The sequence below is a fragment of the Loxodonta africana genome, chromosome 6 (genome assembly GCF_030014295.1).
Source record: "Loxodonta africana isolate mLoxAfr1 chromosome 6, mLoxAfr1.hap2, whole genome shotgun sequence".
NCBI classification, from domain to species: Eukaryota; Metazoa; Chordata; class Mammalia; order Proboscidea; family Elephantidae; genus Loxodonta; species Loxodonta africana.
In genome coordinates, this window is record NC_087347.1 from 103,736,956 (window position 1) to 103,760,806 (window position 23,851).

General features: G+C 38.6%; 1 long non-coding RNA gene across 1 annotated transcript in view; it reads right to left on the minus strand.

Moving 5' to 3' along the window:
• Positions 1-23,851, minus strand: part of LOC111749453 (uncharacterized) — a 267,250-nt gene that overhangs the window by 157,125 nt on the left and 86,274 nt on the right. Inside the window, exon 5 of the long non-coding RNA XR_010322319.1 lies at positions 5,748-5,807. This is a non-coding gene — a long non-coding RNA (uncharacterized LOC111749453). The remainder of the gene's footprint in view (positions 1-5,747; positions 5,808-23,851) is intronic.

Genomic DNA, 23,851 nt, shown 5'->3' on the forward strand with positions numbered 1-23,851 from the left:
AGTACCAGATAGGAACAAAATAACTCAGCTAAGAATGTGCTTTTGTAGATATGTGTTAAATGGTTCTGAATCTTTCCAGGTTGTCCAAAAGATTTGCAAGGGTAAAGAAAAGATTTTTTTAATACACAGTAAATACTCTGAAATAGTGAATTAAAATGAAAAACAGATGACACATTTATTCCGCTCTTGGCTTCTGTAACATCAAACAGCACATTTTCTTCAAATGGTTTCATCAGTGGACCGGTAACCTCTTAAACTGATTGACTCAAATATGTCACTTATTTGATGATTGGAGGTTTATAAACTATCCCCCATGTTTTTCATCTGTCAACATGTTACATACTTCTCACAGTAGATTAAAAGGTAACATCTATTCCCATGCTTTCTCTACAGATAATTTTAATTTTTTCAAGTCATATGAAAACACAGGAAATGAATGGGCTGCTTGATTTTCATTAAAAAATTGTCTTGGAATTTGGAGTTAATTGTTTTTATTAAGCATTAAAAAAAAAAAAAGATTGATAAATGCTCTTAGAAAGAACTGAACAAGTTACTTTTGACCAGGATGATATGCAAGCATGCAAACTTATTCAAAGTAATAGACAAATGAAAAGCAAATGATGCCCTCACTGTCATCCAATCGATTCTCACTCATAGTGACCCTATAGGACAGAGAACTGCTCCATAGGGTTTCCAAGGCTGTACTCTCTAAGGAAGCAGACTGCCACATCTTTCTTTCGTGGGGCTGCTGGTTGGTTTGAACTGCCGACCTTTTAGTTAGCAGCCAAAGCCTTTAGTTAGCATGTCCAAATCTGAGAGAAAAACAATAGCAGTTGAGCCAATGTTTAATAAAAAGTAAGGAACTATTCTCAGTGACTTGACAAAATAAAAAGATGGATGCTTTCCCTGAATTCCAGATACCTTTCTAATCTCAGAGAATGCACAGCTGAGCAGAAACAATTTACCAACATTTGCTTTCAAGAGTGGGAGGGGTAGTAAACACAGAACCCTCAGCTCTGAGTCCGCACTCCCTAAAGTTCACATGGGCCTGCTTAGTTCTGAGAATGCATACATTCCTTGATATCCTCTGTGTCCCTGGAAATCTGTTAATATTTAAATCATGGCACTCTTGGTGGAGGAACATTGAAGAGAAACTGGAACTGTAAAACCCTCCCTGGAGAAAAAGGGACAGTAAAAGGACAAGCGCAAGTAACAGATCTCTCTCCCTAAACACACCATGGGTGAAAAAGGGTATTTAGTCATCTATATACACCTTGACCACTTAATGTAAAAAATGGGATAAATACCCCAAGACGGTGTATCAGGCAGGGTCACATCCAAAACAGATGTCTCATTTGAGCTTGGCGATTAAGAAGAGTTTAATAAAAGGATTAATTACAAAGATGTGGGCAAGGAAACCACCTAGGGTTGGGGTGCACCAGGGTTAGGGACAGCTGAGAGTTATTACACCTTGAGGCCTGAAGAGACAAGGAGAGGGCGGTTCTCAAAAGCCAGAGAGGAGCTGCGTGCAGAGGACCATCCACAGGAGATCTAGAGGGCCACTGCATACCCACAGCCACTCACCAGGGAGAACTTACTGGAGGAACAAATACCCTGATTCCACTCTCCTCCCACCATCTGCTCTACCACTGCTGTCTGTCTTGCTGGAGAGGACAGAGGCAGCCCTTGGAATCAGCCTCCCTGGGAGAGCGTGTACTGGGAAGGCAAACGTAAGACAACCAGCACGGGTGACTTCTAATGTTTAATCGTGGAAAGGAAACATTTCCTAACATTAATACAAAATGTTGATGGCTTTGTTGGAAAAAAAGCATATGTCATTTTCAAAAGGAACATTTAACAGCACTCCCATGAGTTATCATTTTATATCCTTCTCTTTACCTGGTGCCTAGCATATTGGTGCTAAATAAATGTTGGTGAAATGAACGCATATTAAAAAGAAGGAGGAAAGGAAGAAAGATGAATTTAAGGTGGAATTGAAGGCGACAGGACAAAGAATAAGTAGATGTCTTCAGCTGTGTTGGTAGCTATCCTCTGCACAGATTCTGTGTTGCTGGGGTAGTGAGAATGCTTGGCTAGTACAGGAGGTGAGAAAAGAGGCTATACAGCAGAAACTGTCCTTGAAGTCACATATATAAAGGCAGAATCTGGAAGGCCCAGAAGTGAGAACTCTCATATCTCCAAATGAACCCCATCTATCCACATGGGAGCAGCATACCATATAGTGAAAAAGAAAGATGCATTATCATACTGTCTTTTCCTGCACCCTGTAACATGGTGTAGCACACATGGTATATATATATATATATATATATATATATATATGTACCGTAAGTATAAATAGGAGCCCTGGTGGCACAGTGGTTAAGAGCTCGGCTGCTAACCAAAAGGTCAGCAGTTTGAATCCACTAACCGGTCCTTAGAAACCTTGTAGGGCAGTTCTACTCTGTCCATGGGGTCACTATAAGTCAGAATCAACTCCACGGCAACTCCACGGTAAATATATATATATATATATATATATATATATATTTACTTACATACATAGTCTGATCCTGAAATAGCTCCAATTCCTTGAGAAAAGATCCTCCCCTACTTCCCACACTCCTCTGGCATTCATTCCTATATCTCCTGATCTTGTATTGAATTTCAATAGGTTTTTAAAAATTGAACATATGTAAGTATGCAAAAGACCCCACTCAGAAGAGTAAAGGCACCAGCGTTTTCCTGGATGAGGGTTCACAGCGGTAGGAGTTGGTAATCAGCTCCAGAAGAGACCAAAGGATATAAAAGGATGATATATGGAGAGAAGGTTGTAAGGGCGTGGAAGAAAGGAAGTGCCAAAATTCACTTCTAAAATATTTTTTTCATATCTTATTTCTTTAGAACCCACCCTAAATATAATCTTTGGTACAAAATCATCTAAGAACAAATAATATGTAAAGGAAAAAAAAAAAACTTTTTTGTGTAGAATTCTACAAAGCCAACTGCCTTAGGATAGAACATATATCCCTCTAGAGCTCTTAGAATCACTTGGAGAGCTTTGAAAAAATATTTGAAATCCATAGGTCCAGGTCCCAACCCAAACAAATTAAACTAAAATCTCCCGGGGAGTTGAGCCAGACATCTGCATGGTTGAAAACTTCCCATTTGATACGAGTGTGCAGTCACAGTTGTACGAAATAGATATCTATTTAGACGTATGACTTTTAGTTGCCTGTCTATCATCTCTTGGAAAAAGAAAACTATTCTAAATAATTTTTGTTTTTGATAAAGTCATTGTCAAGAATTTATTAGAATAATATGTTATATAACTTCTAGTCTTCTAAAAATAAAGGTGGATATTTAATTTTTAAATAGCACCTGTTGTTTAATAAAGTACAGATTTTTTAACACTTAATAATAAAATGAACCTCCTAGTAAAATAGCCAAGTTTTGGTACCATAGATGTTGCATAGCAGATATTACCATAGCAGATGGAGTTGGTGCCAGAATAATAATGCAAAATATTTATTCAAGCGTCTTCCCTCCCACCCACATCCCCTTTTTTCCTCCTCTCTCCTGTATCTGGGGTCTATTGCACAGAATTTAGATAGCTTAGCAAATTGCAATACAATTTAGTTTGGGTAATGCTGACTTAGAGGAACTGTAAAGACTTTTTCCTCTAAATATTTAATAATTTTATAAATACATCTCTTTTGGAGGTCATTTCAATCAGTAATAGAGGTCATAGTTCTCAAGTGCCTTCCTACAACTTAAAAATCAGTGGCCAGGCAAGGGTTGGGCTATGGGTACAACAGCTTCTGAAATTAAGAGGGGCTTAGTCTTTAGAAGTATGCTTATAAGGTATATAAACCCAGATTAGCTCTGGCATATAAACTACCAAAAATATTCTTGTTAACTGGGCAACATGTTTTCTAAAGGTGCAGAATCTACTTTGTTTCTATCACTTGTCAGAGTTAAGCATAAATAATGTACAAACAAACAAACTGTGCCAGTATAAAATGTAGTATTTGTTTATGAGACACATCTAGAATCTGACAGTGGCCCTCTGTTAACAATATTTAGGCCATAACTATATTGGCCAAATTTTACAAAAAAAAAAAAAATTCTTAAGCTTCGGGTAATGTTTAATCACTTTAAAACTTCCCCTAAATCTGGTTTCTAATCTCCCATAAAATCAGGCCAGGGTTACCAATTTTAGTGATCATAATGTCACAGTAAAATCTAATCAAGAAGAAGCATAAAGAAGGACCTCTTTTACATCAGGCTACCCTTCTCTTAATCTGGACTTCCTAGACTTTGGCGTTTTGTAAACCAGTAAAGCATCTCCCCAAAATGTTAGAAATTTTGTCACTCATCATTGAATTTTTAATTTTGCCAAGACATTAAATGTAAGAAATAACACTGTATGCACTATCATCTTTATACCATAAAAGAAAGGACATTTTAATACCAAAAAAATAGGAAGTGCAGAACCTCTCAATAAGGGATAATTCTTTTTATAAGAATGCACCTAATGAAAAATAATTTTTTTTCTTAATCTTATTTACTGCAATTCGGTGAAATCATCGCAGACCGTCCTGAGTCCACGGACCCCTGTTCTGAGAGTCTTCATTTAGGCTCCTGCCAAGCTGCCAAGAAAACTCAATAATCTTATTTGAGACCTAACCAAGGAAACCTGGTAGTGCAACAGTTAAGCACTTGGCTGCTAACCAAAAGTTTGGTGGTTCAAACTCACCCAGTGGCTTCGTGGGAGAAAGACCTGGCGATCTGCTTCCATAAAGATTACAGCTTAGAAAACTCTATAGGGCTGTTGAACTCTGTCATATGGGGTCACTATAGGACTTTTGACAGCACCCAAAAACAACGACAGTGTGTTCACCTGGGCTAACACACTTGGCTACTAACCAAAAGATTGGAAGTTCAACTCCATCCAGAAAGACCTAGCAATCTACTTCCAAAAAATCAGCAGTTGAAAACCCTATGGAGCACAGTTCTGCTCTGACATACCTGGTGTCACCGTGAGTTGATCTACTCATTGGCAACTGGTTATTTTTTAGCAAACTCATGACAGATCTGAAAAGGGTATTTTTCCAGCCTTTCAGAACTCATGGTTCTATCAAAAATCTTACAGTTGCACTGAAAGATTATAACCAATAATAATGCCAGTTTTGCTTCTTTGTTTTTAATTTTATATTTTGTTTTCAATAAAACTTCAGGCAGAAACTTTAAATCTATCAGCTGACCCCGGTGATTCAGAAGAAGAATCCAGGGCTTAAAAGTTTTGCAAGCTTACAGTTTTCCACAATGTTTTGATTTTATAAATTTAGCTAAGCATGGCAAGATTCCCTTATTTTATAAGACTATTTATTACATGATATTCAGGAGAATGGAAATAAAAAATTGTCTTGTTCATATTCTGCAACCCATACAATTGTAAGCCTCTATCTGCCCTGCCTGAGATAAACTTACCAAAAAAAAAAAAAAAACTTACTACTACATGATAAATGCGTGGTGCAAGCAGTTTGCAACCAGCTGCTAACCTAAAGTTTAGCAGTTCAAACCCACCCAGCAGCTCTGCGGAAGAAAGGTCTGACAAACTGTTTCCATAAAGCTTATAGCCAAGAAAACTTTATGGAGTACTTCTACTCTGTAACACAGGGGGTCACCATGAGTCAATTAGCTAACAACAACAACAAAACTAGGCAGCGTGTCTGTAGACTTACTTTATGATCTTCTTTTCTGTCTTCCCAGTGACATGCAGATTGTTTTTTCTAAGGCAAATCCTTTCAAAAGTTGGAAAAACAATCATCAGATTCAATTTAAAACACTGAAAAAGTCCTGCAAAAGAGCAACTCTAGGTTTAAACTATAGAGTTTAAGTTAATTGCGAATGTTCTAGCTTTTTATTTGTTTGTTGCTTGCTTTTGTTACAGTACGTTGCCCTCTAGTAAAAACAGCTTTATTGGTTCTGCTAATAAATATCTCTTCCCTAATTGCTCTGATTTCGCTCCTTTTCAATGATGCATTTCAGGAATGATTGTGCAAACACCCACGTGAATTTGCCCCAGCTTTCCAATTCTACTTCTTTGAATTCATTTACAAAGGATAGAAGATGGTTCAGACTGGAAGGAAACCTGGCAGATTATTTTTCTTTCCTCCAATGTTAAAGACACAACTCACAATGATAAGAAGACAGGTACGTAAAAAGAAATTTCGAACAGGGACTCCATACAGGTGACAGGCACAACTATGCAAGCTAAGAGTGTCAGCTAAATGACATTTGAATCTAGTAGGAGTCCCTGGGTAGTACATACAAATGGTTAAGTGCTTGACCACAATCGCAAAGTTGGCAGTTCAAACCCACCCAGGGGTACTTTGTATGAAAGGCCTGGCAATCTGCTTTCAAAATATCGCAACTGGCAACTGGTTTTGTTCTTTCTTTGTTTTTTATATTGTTTTGCTTTTTCGCTAGCTAATAACACCAAAATAATAAAGGCATAAAAATTAAACTCAGGCCATTTAAATTTTTTTTTTAATTTCTCTTCCGAACACCAAACCACTTGAATGTTTACTATAAATGTAGTTTACCTAGAAAAGAGTAGTCTAACTTCACGAAATACAGTACACAAGGACCCTGTCTACTATCCAGACGAAGCAGAAAGCAAATTACTCACCATCAATGTGCCCCGATCAAATAGAACTTATGAGGAATTTTAACTTCAATATTTTTTAGCCCACTCCACTCTCTACTCCCTTTCTCTTCTCACTTGTTACTCCCACCATCCATTCCTTCCTTCTGTGATTGGCCAAAATATAATTTTAACTTCCCTAGCCTACAAATACCAGGAGCCCTGGTGACACATTGGTTGAGTGCTCAGCTGCTAACTGAAAGGCTGGCAGTTCAAACCTACCAGCTGAATCGTGGGAGAAAGATGTGTTAGTCTGCTTTCGTAATGATTTACATTCTTGGAATCCCTATGAGGAAGTTCTACTCTGCCCTATAGAGTTGCTATGAGTCAGAATCAACTTGACAGCAATGAGTTTTAGCCTGTCGTTGTTGTGTTGTTGCTAGGTGCCGTCGGTCGGTTCCGACTCATAGTGACCCTATGCACGATAGAACGAAACACTGCCCGGTCCTGTGCCATCCTTACAATCGTTGTTATGCTTGAACTCATTGTTGCAGCCACTGTGTCAGTCCACCTCGTTGAGGGTCTCCCTCTTTTCCACTGACCCTGTATTCTGCCATGCATGATGTCTTTCTCCAGGGACTGATCCCCCCTGACAACATGTCCAAAGTATGTAAGACGCAGTCTCGCCATCTTTGTCTCTAAGGAGCATACTGGTGGCACTTCTTCCAAGATAAATTTGTTCGTTCTTTTGGCAGTCCATGGTTTATTCAATATTCTTCTCCAACACCACAAGTCAAAGGTGTCAACTCTTCTTCAGTCTTCCTTATTCATTGTCCAGCTTTCACATGCATATGACGTAATTGAAAATACCATGGCTTGGGTCAGGTACACCTTAGTCTTCAGGGTGACATCTTTGCTCTTCAACACTTTGAAGAGGTCCTTTGCAGCAGATTTACCCAATGCAATGCGTCTTTTGATTTCTTGACTGCTGCATCCATGGCTGTTGATTGTGGATCCAAGTAAAATGAAATCCTTGACAACTTCAATCTTTTCTCCATTTATCATGATGTTGCTCATTGGTCCAGTTGTGAGGATTTTTGTTTTCTTTATGTTGAGGTGTAATCCATACTGAAGGCTGTGGTCTTTGGTCTTCATTACTAAGTGCTTCAAATCCTCCTCACTTTCAGCAAGCAAGGTTGTGTCATCTGCGTAATGCAGGTTGTTAATGAGTCTTCCTCCAATTCCGATGCCTTATTCTTCTTCATATAGTCCAGCTTCTCAGATTATTTTTTCAACATACAGATTAAGTAGGTATGTGAAAGAATACAACCCTGACGCACACCTTTCCTGACTTTAAACCAATCAGTATCCCCTTGTTCTATCCAGACAACTGCCTCTTGATCTATGTAAAGGTTCCTCATGAGCACAATTAAGTGTTCTGGCATTCCCATTCTTCGCAGTGTTATCCATAGTTTGTTATGGTCCACACAGTCGAATGCCTTTGCAAAGTCAATAAAACACAGGTAAACGTCCTTCTGGTATTCTCTGCTTTCAGCCAGGACCCATCTGACATCAGCAATGAAATCCCTGGTTCCACGTCCTCTCCTGAAACCAGCCTGGATTTCTGGCAGTTCCCTGTCGATATATTGCTGCAGCCGTTTCTGAATGATCTTCAGCAAAATTTTGCTTGCGTGTGATATTAATGATATTGTTCTATAATTTCCTCATTCAGTTGGATCACCGTTCTTGGGAATAGGCATAAATATGGATCTCTTCCAGTCAGTTGGCCAGGAAGCTGTCTTCCATATTTCTTGGCATAGACGAGTGAGCACCTCCAGTCCTGCATCTGTTTGTTGAAACATCTCAATTGATATTCCATCAATTCCTGGAGCCTTGTTTTTCGCCAATGCCTTCAGAGCAGCTTGGACTTCTTCCTTCAGTACCATCAGTTCCTGATCATATGCCACTTCTTGAAATGGTTGAATATCGACTAATTCTTTTTGGTATAATGACTCTGTGTATTCCTTCCATCTTCTTTTGATGCTTCCTGCATCATATAGTATTTTCCACATGGAATCTTTCACTATGGCAACTCAAGGCTTGAATTTTTTCTTCGGTTCTTTCAGCTTGAGAAATACTGAGCATGTTCTTCCCTTTTGGTTTTCCATCTCCAGCTCCTTTGCACATGTCATTATAATACTTTACTTTGTCTTCTCGAGAGGCCCTTTGAAATCTTCTGTTCAGTTCTTTCACTTCATCAATTCTTCCTTTCGCTTTAGCTGCTCGACGTTCGCGAGCAAGTTGCAGAGTCTCTTCTGACATCCATCTTGGTCTTTTTTTTCTTTCCTGTCTTTTCAGTGACCTCTTGCTTTCTTCATGGATGATGTCCTTGATGTCATTCCACAACTCACCTGATCTTCGGTCACTAGTGTTCAATGCGTCAAATCTATTCTTGAGATGGTCTCTAAATTCAGGTGGGATATACTCAAGGTCATATTTTTGTTCTCATGGGCTTGCTCTGATTTTCTTCAGTTTAAACTTGAACTTACATATGAACAATTGATGGTCTGTTCCACAGTCGGCCCTGGCCTTGCTCTGACTGATGATATTGAGCTTTTCCCCTGTCTCTTTCCACAGAGGTAGTCAATTTGATTTCTGTGTGTTCCATCTGGCGAGGTCCATGTATATAGTTGCCATTTATCTTGGTAAAAGAAGGTATTTGCAATGAAGAAGTCGTTGGTCTTGAAAAAATCTATGAATCTCCAGCATTGTTTCTATCACCAAGGCCATATTTTCCAACTACTGATCCTTCTTCTTTGTTTCCAACTTTCACATTCCAATCACCAGTAATTATCAATGCATCTTGATTGCATGTTCGATCAATTTCAGACTGCAGCAGCTGATAAAAATCTTCTATTTCTTCATCTTTGGCCCTAGTGGTTGGTGCATAAATTTGAATAGTAGTCTTATTAACTGGTCTTCCTTGTAGGTGTATGGATATTATCCTATCACTGACAGTGTTGTACTTCAGGATAGATCTAGAAACATTCTTTTTGATGATGAATGCAACACCATTCATCATCGAGTTGTCATTCCCAGCATAGGAGACTGCATAATAGTCCAATTCGAAATGGCCAATACCAGTCCATTTCAGGTCACCAATGCCTAAGATATCAATGTTTATGTGTCCCATTTCATTTTTGATGATTTCCAATTTCCCTAGATTCATACTTCGTACATTCCAGGTTCCAATTATTAATGGATGTTTGGAGCTTCTTCTTCTCATTTTGAGTCATGCCACATCAGCAGATGAAGGTCCTGAAAGCTTTACTCCATCCACATCATTAAGGTCGACTGTACTTTGAGGAGGCAACTCTTCCCCAGTCATCTTTTGAGTGCCTTCCAACCTGGGGGGCTCATCTTCCAGCACTATATCAGACAATGTTCTGCTGCTATTCATAAGGTTTTCACTGGCTAATGCTTTTCAGAAGTAGACTGCCAGGTCCTTCTTCCTAGTCTTTCTTAGTCTGGAAGCTCGCTGCAATCTGTCCTCCATGGGTGACCCTGCTGGTATCTGAATACCGGTGGCATAGCTTCCAGCATCACAGCAACACACAAGCCCCCACAGTACAACAAACTGACAGACACGTGGGGGTTTTAGCCTATAAACAATTATTTAATGTTTGTTCCCATAGTATTCTTAAACATTATTTTAGTATTTGATATTCAGATTTAACTTTGAGAAATTTCATTTACTATCATAATATGATGCATCAGAAGAGACATATATAGTCACCTTATAGAGAAAATTGCTCCTGTTATGCAAGATTTTATTGTATTTGTATTAACTGTATCAACAAAGAAAAAGAAAGAAAGAAAAAAACATGCACACCCAAAAATGATTTGGTTACTCATTGAAGCATAAAAAAAAAAGTCATGGTGGCATTAATTGGCAGTGCTTATTCAACTTGGGGGGCCTTGTTGCACAGTGGTTAAGAGCTCAGGCTGCTAACCAAAAGGTCAGTGGTTTGAATCTATCAGTCACTCCTTGGAAACCCTATGAGGCAGTTCTATTCTGCCTAATGGCGTCACTATGAGTCAAAATCAACTTGAGAGCAAGGGGTTTGGTTTTTTGTTTTTTATTCAGCTCCGTCTATGAAAGGCAAATACTTAGCCAACAAACATTGAACATCCTGCTTCTATTGTGGAGATAGATATATTAACTTAAATCCATTTACTATTTGAGTCATGTTATGCTGCTGCTGCTGCTGCTGTTGAAGCTTCCTCTTCTTCTTGTAGGCGCAGCAAGCACACTTCTATTAATAAATTAGATGCTCTCGTAGGAAATATTTAGCTTTTATCACAAGGTAATCACTGTACATGACCTATTTAGATATACCATATATGTATACAAATGTTCCTATGTGTAGGAAACCTTTGTGGTGTAGTGGTTAAGAGCTACGACTGTTAACCAAAAGGTCGGCAACTCAAATCCACCAGGTTCTCCTTGGAAACCCTATGGGGCAGTTCTACTCTGTCCTATAAGGTCTCTATGAGTCATAATCAACTTGATAGCAACGGGTTTGTTTGTTTGTTTCAGTATTTGCTAGTTTATAAGACATAATTTAATCTATGGTTTGAATTGAGTTGTCTTCAAGGTAAAAGCAAGCAACACACAAATAAATGTAAAATGTTGATAAGTGCTATGAGATAAAAGAATAGAATATGACAAAAAGAGAATGAGAGAGGAAAAAGGGGAACCTATTTAAGATTGAATGGTCAAGAAAGACCTAAAAACCAATAGCCATCAAGTAGATTCTGGCTCATGGTGATCCCATGTGTTACAGAATAGAACTGCTGTATAGGTTTTCTTAGTTGTAATCTTACGCAAGCAGATCACCAGGCCTTTCTTCCTTGGTGCCAACCTTTAGGTTAGTAGTCAAGTGCAAACCATTTGCATCACCAAGGTACCTCAAGAAAGACCTAGAAGTGATATTAAGCTGAGCTTTGTAAGAGTTCAAAGAAACAGAGAGAGAGAGAGACTTGTAGGCATGAGGAGTGTAAGAAGGTCCTAAAGCAGGTAAATACTCAGCACTGTCAAGGAACTGAGTGTAGGCCATGAGGATTTACAAAGATAACCAGAGTGTTTGAAGTGTAATTACTGATGGTGAGAGTGGTACAAAATGTAGTTGGAAGATGTTGTCTGGCATCAGACCATAAACAACCTTATAGATCACAGGAAGGGGCTTGGATTTTATTCTCTGGGTTATAGGAAACCACTGAAGAAATTTAAGTAAGTAAGTGACATGATTTAATCAATCTGGGTGCTATGTGGGGAATGGATTTACAACAAACAGGAAGATTAGTCAGGTATTTATCAAGTAGAGATAAATTCCAAGAAAACAGATAATAATTGATTCGAATGGGGTAATGGCAGTGGTGATGAAGAGATATGTATGGGTTCAAAAGCTCTTTTGAAGATAGAATTGATATGGGAGTTGGTTATTCAGTAACTGTAAAAATGACTCCCAGGTATTGAACTTGAACCATAGTGTAGTTGAAGGGACATCATTTAAGAAAAATCTTCAATTAGATAGCTACAACACAGTGGTACTCAGATTAAGCAAACCAGTTATTAAGCATCACTTTCAGAATGAATCTCAAATAGGGCCTTCTTCTATGAAGGTCCGCCCCTTTGAAATAATGTAATGAATTTCAAGAGCAGGCTGAGGTAGTATTGGTATTGTGTAGTTCTTTGAGGACTCTTGCCCATCCCTGCTATTTGCCATATTTGAATAATATTAACTTGGGATTTTAAAAGAGTTAAATATATAACTGTTTTATTTCTTTCTAGATTTGGAACTAAATGAAAAAGAAGACAGACAGAGATCAATAAAGCTGATTTGAGAACTAGGCCTCATATATGTGATCAAAATACTTGCTCACACTCTCCACACCCCCTCCCCCGACACACAGTTCCCATCCCCTAGTGTAGCCTTAGGAAAGCCCACCCGAGGGAACCTATAGGTTTTAAAAGCAAACAAGCCTACCGTGGACGTGGCTTTGCACTAGCCCAAGGTATAGAAGAAGAGGAAGAGAATCCTCAACACTTATTATCTTTTAATTTTGCTCCATTCAATTTGGAAATATATACCAATGGAGGCCAATCCTTTGTCATTTTCAAATAAAGTAACCTGCTCCTGCTCCCTGGGGAGTTATGAGTAACCATATTCCAGTTTACTAAGAACAGAGCTGAAGAAGAACTAAGATTCAAAATGACTACCATTGTCATTTTGGTCTCATAGCTCATGAGTTGTGTGTTTTTGGGAATAACTTAATCCCTGCTAGGGATCAAACATGATAAAGAAAAGACATGCTTTGGAAATACAGTCATAGGTTGCTTAATGTCCACAATACATTCTGTGAAATAAGACATTATCTGATTTGGAGTTGTAGGAACACCATATTATATACATAGCAAAGCTATCTGGGACACTGTAGTATACTTGTACTGACTCAATAGCCAAGATGCTGTACACACCCAGTAATATATTTCAGCTAATACATCTGATAACATAATATAGGTTATATATGTACTGTACGAAAACCCTGGTTGCATAGTGGTTAAGTGCTATGGCTGCTAACCAAAGGGTTGGCCGTTTGAATCTGCCAGGTTCTCATTGGAAACTCTGTGGGGCAGTTCTACTGTGTCCTGTAGGGTTGCTAAGAGTCAGAATCGACTTGACGGCACTGGGTTTCACTGGGTACGTACTGTACAGTTATACACGTGGCAGCTCGAGACACCACCTCCAGCTGGGACCCCTGGGTCCCTGCTCCAGGCACCTCCTGCCCGTCCAACCTCAGATGACTATCCAACCTTCCAAGCCTTCAGATCCCTGTGAGAATGCTCACACATGTGCACGTGTGCATGCACACACACACAGACACAGACACACATGCACATGCCCTGCCACCAGGTCCCCCAACTGATAGCTCTCAGCATCCAGACACTTGGGTCCCTGCCTGCTCACCTAGAACCTGATTCTAGCTCCAACCTCCAACCCTGGCCTGGTGCTGGGAGAATTCCACTGGCCAGTGCCCCAACATCCTGCATGCCCTCCCATATACCTGATGACGTCAGTGGAGCCCGTTCCTCACCCCTCAGGACCGCAGGAAAGCTCCACTCAGGTCAGGGCAGCATGGCATGTGGCTGTGGGAGAAATGGCATCCCCAACACTGGCTTCAACAAGAGATGTGAGATACATGTGTTGAATTGCCTATGCCTGGTTAAGTCCACTATGTCCCATTCTCCTATTGGAATTTCTGAACTCTATCATAACCTTATGGGACCATATATGCAGTCAGACACTGTCCGACTGCATATATGGTCCCATAAGGTTATGATAGAGTTCAGAAATTCCAAAAGGAGAATGGGATGTAGCATATAACTATAGTAAAAGTATGGGGTATTATTCCTCCTGAAGAGTTTGCCAGTGCCCCTTCTCACTCGTACCTTGAAAAAATACGAGGCCCTTTAGCATTTTGGTGCCCTTCGTTAGGTCACTTAAACTTTTAGGCACAAGTTCAACTTTAAAATGACAAGTTGTATTTGGATAATTGCAGTCTTCAGATATCATCTAAATTGGAAGGCCAATACGTAAAACCTATTAAAGCTGAGCTGCTGATTGGGAGGTCTGGAGTTCTGAAGATCCTCAGAGAGCATCTTAAGACTCCAAGGAGCACCGTCTCTTTCGTTCCAACATTCTGTGTCCCTGTGGCAGCTACACAGTCACTTCTCAGTAACTGAGTGGCCACATCCAAAGAACCAGACAGTGGTTTTCCCCTTTGAAAGTGTGTTGAAAGGTGTACATCCATTGCGCATCCATGTCAGGAAAAAGAAGTCAAAACACAAATAGGTTTGGGGTTGCGGATGCCTCAAAAGACAAGAAGATGAGAAGTATCATGGGTGTATATTGGGTTGATAATAAAAACTCTAGCAGAGCTTAATTTCTTTTTTGCACAGATTTGTGCTAGTATTTTTACTAATTATCTGCTTGTTTTGATTTCTATAATTTGTGAAGTCTATTTGACTCTAAAGTCTTCTTGGTAGTCCACAGGAACAATTAAAAAAGAAAGCATAATTTTTGAGAGGGACATTGTAAACAGGGTATAGAGGCTACTGGTTGTTGGAATTCTCATTTTCTTCAAATGTTGGTTTAGTCCTGCATTAAATTAGGCTGCAATATTCCATTATATGATAAAGCATCATTTAACAGGAAGTTATCCTCTTTATATTATGTTTGCATTTCATTTCTATGCTACTTTTTAGGAAATAAGTGATAAGTAGAAGCAGAACAGGTATTTGTAATTACTCAAGAGTCATTTGCTCTCATGTAATTTTATAGTCGCAGATCTTTAATATTTATAGCACGTGGTGAAAGAATTTAACATATGTAGCGATCTTCACCAAGCAACTCCATTCTCTTCTTGAATACAAAGATGTAAATTTTGTCACCATTTATGCAACCTGCTAAAAATCTTGCTATTAATTCATGTGAATGAGTTTTTCCTCTAAAATTTTAATTAACACACAAATGTTTTGCACACTTCAGTCTATAATATCCTACACGTGCTTTTTTTTTTTTTTTTACTACTGACTGTCAGTTGGATAAGAAAGATTACTTTGTAAGATGGTTTCTCATACCTGGTGATTCCCACAAAACAGATATTTTTATGTGAAAATATCATTCAAAAACTAATCATCCCACTACAATATTCTCAATGGCAACAGTATTCCTTCACTTCCGTCTTTGATCAAATATGCTGTGATGAGAAACTAAAACCCAAACAAATTTGTTGTCATCAATTCTGACCCACAGCAACCCTATAGGACGGAGTAGAACTGCTCCAGTTGGTTTCTAAGAGCAGCTGGTGGATTTGAACTGCTGATATTTTGGCTAGCAGTTGAGCTCTTAACCACTGTGTAACCAGGGCTCTGTAATAAGAAAAGAGGAGTAGAAATGTACTTAGTAGGTAATTCTAGCCCACGCAACTAAACTTTAAGAGAAAACTATATCACAAGGAATAAAGTCAACCAGTAGCATCAGAAAATACATTATCACAATCAAGACTGCATATAACTTAGAATTTCAGCTAGTTTGTTAGTCAATGCAAAATACCTTGACTATCCATTATGGTGATATAAATAATTCTTTTTCAAACCCTAAGTCTAAATTATTCCAAACCTTTCTAACATAATGCCACTAATTCGGAATGTTGTAATGTTATTTTTGAAATTTTACAATCTAATGTAATTTTTATGCCAAAAAATTTGGAAGACAGCTACCTGGCCAACTGACTGGAAGAGATCCATATTTATGCCTATTCCCAAGAAAGGTGATCCAACCAAATGGGGAAATTATCAAACAATATCATTAATATCACATGCAATCGATAAAGAACAGTGATGAATCTGTAAAACATTTCATAACATGGAGGAACCTGGAAGGCATTATGCTGAGTGAAATTAGTCAGATCCAAAAGGACAAATATTCTATAAGACCACTATTATAACATCTTGAGAAATAGTTTAAACTGAGAAGAACACATTCTTTTGTGGTTAGGAGAGGAGGGAGGGAGAGGCTTATTTACTGATTAGATAGTAGCTAAGAACTACTTTAAGTGAAGGGAAGGACAACACTCAATATAGGGGAGGTCAGCACAACTGGACTAAACCAAAAGGAAAGAAGTTTCCTTAATAAACTGAATGTTTCGAAGGTCAGCAGAGCAAGGGCGGGGGTTTGGGGACTATGGTTTCAGGGGACATCTAAGGCAATTGGCAAAATAAATCCTATTAAGAAAACATTCTGCATTCCACTTTGAAGTGTGGTGTCTGGGGTCTTCAAAGCTAACAAGCGGTCACCTAAGATGTATCAATGAGTCTCAACCCACCTGGATCAAAGGAGAATGAAGGACACCAAGGTCACAAGGTAATTATGAGCCCAAGAGACAGAAAGGGCTAAACAAACTAGAGACTATATCATCCTGAGACCAGAAGAACTAGATGGTGCCTGGCCACAAACAATGACTGCCCTGACAGGGAGCACAACAGAGAACCCCTGAGGGAGCAGAAGAACAGTGGGATGCAGACCCCAAATTCTCATTAAAAAAACTAGGCTTAATGGTCTGACTAAAACTGGAAGAATCCTGGCGGTCATGGTCCCCAAACCTTCTGTTAGCCCAGGAAAGGAATCATTCCCGAAGCCAACTCATCAGACATGGAATGGACTGGACAATGAGTTAGAGAGAGATGCTGAGGAGTGAGCTACTTGTATCAGGTGGACACTTGAGACTATGTTGGCATCTCCTGTCTGGAGTGTGGAGATGGGAGGGGAGAGGGGGTTAGAAACTGGCAAGATGGTCAAGAAAGGAGAGACTGGAAGGAGGGAGCGGGCTGACTCATTAGGGGGAGAGTAAGAGGGAGTATGTAGTAAGGTGTATATAAGTTTATATGTGAGAGACTGACTTGATTTGTAAACTTTCACTTAAAGGGCAATAAAAATTATTTTAAAAAATATCACACGCAAGTAAAATTTTGCTGAAGATCATTCAAAAGCAGCTACAGCAGTATATCAACAGGGAACTTCCAGAAATTCAGGCTGGATTCAGAAGAGGATGTGGAATCAGGGATATCACTGCTGATGTCACATGGATCCTGGCTGAAAGCAAAGAATACCAGAAAGATATTTACCTGTGTTTTATTGACCATGCTAAGGCATTCGACTGCATGGATCATAGGAAATTATGGATAACATTGAGAAAAATGGGAATTCCAGAGCACTTAATTGTGCTCATGAGGAAGCTTTATATAGATCAAGAGGTAGTTGTTCAGACAGAACAAAGGGATACTGAGTGTTTTAAAGTCAGGAAAGGTGTGTGTCAGGGTTGTACCCTTTCACCATACCTATTCAATCTGTATGCTGAGCAGATAATCTGAGAAGCTGGACTATATGAAGAAGAATGGGGAATCAGGATCGGAGGAAGACTTGTTAACAACCTGCATTATGCAGATGACACAATCTTGCTTGCTGCAAGTAAAGAGGACTTGGAGCAAATTACTGATGAAGATCAAAGACCACAGCCTTCAGTATGGATTACACCTCAACATGAAGAAAACAAAAATCCTCACAGCTGGACCAATAAGCAACATCATGATAAACGGAGAAAAGATTGAAGATGTCAAGGATTTCATTTTACTTGGATCCCTGATCAACAGCCGTGGAAGGAAGCAGCAGAGAAGAAGTCAAAGGATGGGTTTTCCGGCCAACATGGCACCAAAGACAGAAGCACCATGCCATTCCTCAACAGCAAAGACCCAAAAAACTAAGTAAAACAAAGGCAAACATCAAATCTGGAATCCGAAGTGTCAAATGAAGAGATAAAGAACTCAGCCAAGCACCGAATGGAATAAGAAACTGACAGAGGACAGAGAGCGAGGAGAGGTACGTGCGGAGGCCTCCTATCAGCTAATGCAGCACAGATTCACCATCTTGGACTTCTGTCAGAGATCAGTGGACAGAGAGCATGGGAAAGCAACTTCAAGGAGCCCCCAGCAGGAGAAGGAGCACCAGGTAACCAGTGATACACACTTTCCCACCCCCCATTCTCTCCCTGCTGCTCTACCTCTACATTTCCTGGCTGGCTGTGGTGGCTCAGTGCAGCATCCATACCACTTGGATTCACCCTGACTACGACAGAGATGGGCAGAAAGGGAGTATGGAAAAGCAGCTTCATGAAGTTCCCAGTAGTAGACAGAGCACCCAGTAACCAGCCATATACGCTTTCCTAACCCTATCCTTATTTTCCCCAAGCCCCCCACCCCTGCCTCTTCTGCTTCCCTCCAGCCACAGTCTCTTGGCCAGGGAACAACTGCTTTGGCCCCAAGCTGCTTGGATTTGCCCCTCCCACACTGGCCGGCTCCCTTAGTGCCATTTGTCTGTTGTTGATTTTGCTTTTTTCCATTTCTTTTTGTTTCTTCCGTGCCTCCCACCACCTCCCCCTCCTTTCTTTTGAACATCTGGCCCCGTGTCCCATCTTTCCTTCTTCTTGAAAAGCTGTGAAGCACCACTCAACTGGGGAACGACACCCCTAGCCCATGACACCATGCTGATGGGCTTTTTGTTTTGTTTGTTTGTTTTCTTTTTCTTTTCATGGCTTGGGAGCCCCTTCTAGCTGGGCTGCACTGCACAGCTTAGGAGCCACTTCCCCAGTCTGCACAGCCACATCAGCGGGATCCTTATGGCATTTCTTTTTTTTTCTTCTCTTATTTCCTTTTTGTCTTGTTTCATTTGTCAACTCTCTTCTCTCTATACTTACCTTCTTTTCCTGTCTCCTGAATACCTGGTGCTGTGTGACATCTACACCTCCTCCAACCAGGCTAAAATGGGCACTCTGGGAGCCACTTCCTTGGTCTTCGCAGCCACACCAGTGGGATCCCTGGGGGCTTTTCTTTCTTTTATTTTTTTTCCAAATTTTTACCTATTTTTTTTTTCTTTTCCTTTCTGTTTTTCTCCATTTCTTGGTTTCCCATCTCTGCACTCCAACAGTAAGCTCCCTTAGCACTTTTTTTGTGCTTGTTTGTTTGTCTTTGGCTCCTGTTTCTCTCTCCTGTTTCCCATACCCATATCAGCTCCATATATCACAACAAAATCAACAAACCACTGGTCAAACTGAAAAAGAAAAACAATAGAGGATACAAATAACTCAAATAAGAAATGAAATGGGGGATATTACAACAGATTAAACTGAAATAAAAAGAATCATAACAGAGTATTATGAAAAACTATACTCCAACAAATTTGAAAACCTAGAGGAAATGGACAAATTTCTAGAAACACACTACCTACCCAAACTAACACAAAATGATATTGCAAATCTGAACAGACCCATAACAAGAGAAGAGATTGAAAAGGTAATTTTAAAAAACTCCCAACAACAACAAAAGAAATCAAAAGGCAAATTACATTGGGCAAATTGACTGCAAAAGACCTCTTTAAAGTATTGAAAATCAAAGATGTCACCTTGAAGACTAAGGTGTGCTTGACTCAAGCCATGGTATTTTCAGTCACGTCATAGGCATGGGAAAGCTGGACAATGAATAAGGAAGACAGAAGAAGACTTGATGCCTTTGGATTATAGTGTTGATAAAGAATACTGAATATACCATGGACTGCCAGGAGAACAAACAAAACTGTCTTGGAATAAGTACAACCAGAATGCTCCTTAGAAGCAAGGATGGAGAGACTACGTCCTATATACTTAGGACATGTCATCAGGAGGGCTCAGTTCCTGGAGAAGGATATCATGCTTGGTAAAGTACAGGGTCAATGAAAAAGAGGAAGACCCTCAACGAGATGGATTTACACAGTGGCCGCAACAATGGGCTCAAGCATAACCACAATTATGGGCATGGAGCAGGACTTGGCAGTGTTTCATCTGTCGTACATAGGGTTGCTATGAGTCAGAACTGACTTGACAGCACCTAACAACAACAACATTGTAATTTTTAAAAATCTATCAAAGGTACTTCTTTAATTGGTTAATTTTTCTCCAAAACAATAACAAAACTACTAAGAGTAATAAAACATAACACTATTAATATGTTCTTCAGAGTCTTAAAAAAGCACATCCTTTGTTTTTTTGATGTATTCTTTCCAGGCAACTTTTCAGCTATGTCATTTTTGTTACAATTATAGTGCTACATACTCTTTTACCATCTAGTTTTCTCAATACTACTAAGAGTTCATCAGTACTCGTGGCCTATTAGAAAGCAAAAATAAAGATTTTTCTAATCCATTTTTCAAAAGTATGCATTTTCCTGAAGAGATGAAAGAGAAATGTTTGATTAACTGACACTCAGAAATCATTCCTGAGAAATCTGTTAGAATTTCTTTCCTTTTACGATGTTTTCTGTTCTATGCTATCAAGAACTATGAATCATAATTTCTGGCAGCTAAAACCAGAGAGGGTGAGAGTCTCCATTGGCATCCTAAAAATATGCATGTCCTAATGCTCTCTTAAAATATATCTTCTCAGAGATGTTTCAGATTTTCTCAGCCAAACAAAATGGCATTAGCTAAGACCCTGGCATGGATATTTACTTATTTTAGTTTGCTTAACAATGTAGTCACAGCACAAAAATATTGTTACTCTATGGCAGATAAGTTATTCTTTCACATTACTTAACATACAGTTTGTTAACATCAAATGATAAGTGATCAAATTACTTATGATCACTAATTACTTTGATCATTCACTTCTGAAGACAAAAAAAAAAACTAAAGCTATATTAAAATTAATTCTTTTCAGAAACACAGAACATCCTCTCTTTCTCTTTTGAAGGAGCCTGGTTAAAATCATTTCAGCTCTAAACTAAGAATAATTGAGGACAATTGACAATTTAAATCAAGACCGCATAACCTGTCTGCATCGGTAGCTTATAAATTTCTGGAAAAGAGTCAAAAGGATACTAACATATGTCTTGTATTCAGCATTCCACAAGGAAACTTGACTTTTTTTTTTTTTTTTGCCTTTTCCCACTGAAAGTTTACTACAGGATATCAGGAGGAATTTCCTAAAAAAGAACAATATCTGGCAGCCTATTTAGCTGACTCTAAGTAAAGGATGAGTAGGCTACAAAGAAGGTCGGATTTAAGTCAAAAGAGGATGTCATTATTCTGGTGTTACACCTTTGAGGCAAAGGCCTAATACCTTTATGGAAAATAAAAAGCAACAAAATGAATACTTTTCTCTGCTAGAGACAGTAAGAGGACAAGGGTCATGCAATTGCATTTCTTGTTTGCATTGTTTCACCCACTCTCTTTTTTTATAATAAAAGAAACCAACAAATTGATCAAAGATAATTGCCAACTGCTTTATTTCATGTAACTAGCACATTTACATACTTCAAAAATATAGCATACTTTAAGCAAGATAAAATTTTGGATAAATTCAGTGAAAAAACCTAAAGAAAATAATTTTAAAAGTAGCAAAGATTACAAAGACATCTGGAGACAACTCTAACAGTGATATCAGGGAACATGGATAAAGAGAAATGGGAACTTTGAACCAGGTCTAGAGGATATAATATTTTCTCCATTTGACAGGTGGGGGAACAGGAACAAAATAATGGACAACATGTCTTACAGCTACTTAATGTTGTCAATGTCATGCCTAGAAACCAAGCTTTTATTCATTTCGTTAGACTAGCATCATTCAAACATGTTTCATGAAACATGAATTCTACTGTGTGTTGATAAATTATTGCCAAAATAAAAAATCTATAATCAAAAAGTTTGGTAACACGTTTAATGTGTTTCTTTATTGCAGGACTTTTCAGTCTTTAACGTGCTAATGAATTTCATGACTCTGCAAAAGAAAAATATCCCAAGTTTCCCAAACTTATTTGAAATTTTAGATATATGGAACAACTCTAGGAATGATAGACCATACAACTCAGACTGAGACTGCCCAGAAATTTTTCTCTTTCATTGTGTAAAATGGCAGACATCACACTAATGAGGATAAATAGTTTTGGTATCTAATTCATTTATTTAAACACTTCCTCATCATTTCCTGCATGAACACTTTAAATTATCATTATTCTACTATAAAACTCATTGCTATCAAGTCGATTCTGACTCATGGCAACCCTATAGGACTGAGTAAAACTGCCCGCATAGAGTTTCTACAGAAAGAAATCTTTATGGAAGCAGACTGCCTCATCTTTCTCCCATGGAGCAGCCAGTGGGTTTGAACCACCAACCTTTTGGTTAGCAGCTGGGTGCTTAATCACTGCACCACCAGGGCTTCTTTATTCTATTATAGCACCTCCAATTCAACTTCTTCAAAAATAAAAACATGAAAAGTGGTAAATATGCTAAGCTGTGTCACACTTTTTTTATGATATTGGTACCAGGAAGAGTGACTTGGGAATATATCTCCCCTTTTTGCTATTAACTCCAAAATTTATAAACTTCACTGAAGATGGTAGACAGAGCAAGTGAGTTAATTCTTATTCACCTGAGACTGCATTTTTCTGAAAAGTAGTATATACGTTTATCTATTCTAAAACATCGTTATTATAAGATACATTTTGATTTAAGAGAGATCAAAATGGGGGGGAATATGCACATCCAAATATTGACAAAATAATGTATATATAACTGCAACAATAAATAGAATAGGATGCAAGCCATATGGACAAAAGCCACATCCTACAATGTGCAGAAAAGGAGCTATCGTCTAGAAGGGAGTCAGTCTGCAAGGCTCAGTTTGGACTCAGAAAGGTACAATAGAGAGGAGGACAAAGAGGGTAGTAGGCTAGAAGATAGGGAGCACTGATGAATGACTCGTCTCCCCAGACTATACACAGAACTTCTAGCAGTGGAAGTTTTCCACGCAAAACAAAGAAAAATAGTCCTTCTCAAAAGAAAATGAAGACGGTAGCATCTAAAAAAAAATAAAGTACTTAGGTATAAATTTAACCAAGATGATGAAAGACTTATACACTGAGAACTATAAAACATTGCTGAAAAAAAAAATAAGACTAAATAAATGCGTAGATATTACATGTTCATAGATTGAAAGACTTAATATTGTTAAGATGTCAATACTGTCAAAAATGATCTACAAATTCAACACAATATCTATGAAAAGTCCAACAGAACTTTTTTGTAAGAAATGGAAGTGACAATCCTGAAATTCCTATGGGATTGCAAAGGGCTCCAAATAGCCAAAACAATCTTGAAAAAGAAGAACAAAGTAGGAAGACTTACACGTCTCAATTTCAAATGTACTACAAATTTAGGGTAATCAAAACACTGTGGTACTGAAACAAGGATAGACATATAGACCAATAGTACGGAGTTAAGAGTTCAGAAATAAATTCTATGATAAACAGATTTTTGACAAAGGTGTCAAGTGCATTTACGGCAGAAGAAATAGTCTCTTTGACAAATGATGACAACTAGATTTCCACAAACAGAAGAATGAAGCTGGACTACTACCTCATACGATATATGAAAATTAACTCAAAATGGTTCAACAATCTAAATATGAGCTAAAACCATAAAACTATTACATTAAAAACTGGAATATATCTTCAAGACTTTTATTTGGTTTTGGATGCTTAAGTGTGGC